Here is a 941-nt window from a genome sequence, read left to right as displayed (position 1 = left end):
TAGTTGGTAGGATGGAACGGCGGTAAAGGATATTCTAATCTAAAGGATATTCAATGTGAAATCCCCTACACCTACACATGTTTAATATCCTTTAGAAAAGCATACTGCCAATCTTTTTTTTTGTTATATAAAAAAATAAATTCTTAAAATAAATTAAAATAAGAAGAAAAAGTGAGAAGTTAACTGCTAAGCGAGCAGTAAACTAATGAATTGGAATTGAAGGAAGGCCGCCTTATATATAGTTTTCAGACCCAAAAGATTCCGGACCTCATGGCCTACTAATTTTGATAAAAAAAGCAGTTTCGGGGTTACATGTATCAATTGTTCGTAGGGCTGTACGTGGAAGTGGGAATTATTGTCGATAAACTGCCCAAAAATGTAGCCCAGGCTGTCAAAATTGATTAATTTGTGAAAAATTTTGCAATGTGGCAATAGAAGACCAAAGCTGCTGGAAAAAAATTGTAGCATACTTTTGTGGGGTTTTGAACTTAATGCATGAGGCAAAAAAATATTCATAATACACCTTTCTCTGTTGGATATCCAACCCATGACCTTTGAATTTAAAGAAATAAAAAAAGCATCTGACCATTGGTAAAAAAAGAAAACGGAATTACATTTTGCTCCATAGGCCCCGGCGAGATTCGAACTCACGATCTCCTGTTTACTAGACAGGCGCTTTAACCAACTAAGCCACGGCGCCAACTGGTTTTAATCTAACAACGGAAATAATTCAGTAGGGAAGGATAATAGGTATATTACTCCCAAGTGGATTTATTATACCCTTGCAGAGGGTATTATAATTTTGGTCAAAAGTGTGCAACGCAGTGAAGGAGACATCTCCGACCCTATAAAGTATATATATTCTTGATCAGGATCACCTCCTGAGTCGATATGAGCATGTCCGTCTGTCCGTCTGTCTGTCTGTCTGTCTGTCGGTTTCG

General features: G+C 37.2%; 1 non-coding gene across 1 annotated transcript; it reads right to left on the bottom strand.

Annotated features, from left to right (window-relative positions):
• Positions 1–626: 626 nt before the first annotated feature.
• On the bottom strand, positions 627–700 carry Trnat-agu. The gene has a single exon. It is a non-coding gene; the product is annotated as a tRNA-Thr (tRNA).
• Between the last annotated feature and the right edge of the window lie 241 nt (positions 701–941).

Source organism: Drosophila ananassae, chromosome XL (assembly GCF_017639315.1).
Source record: "Drosophila ananassae strain 14024-0371.13 chromosome XL, ASM1763931v2, whole genome shotgun sequence".
Lineage (NCBI taxonomy): Eukaryota > Metazoa > Arthropoda > Insecta > Diptera > Drosophilidae > Drosophila > Drosophila ananassae.
This window is presented reverse-complemented; position numbering and strand designations above follow the sequence as displayed.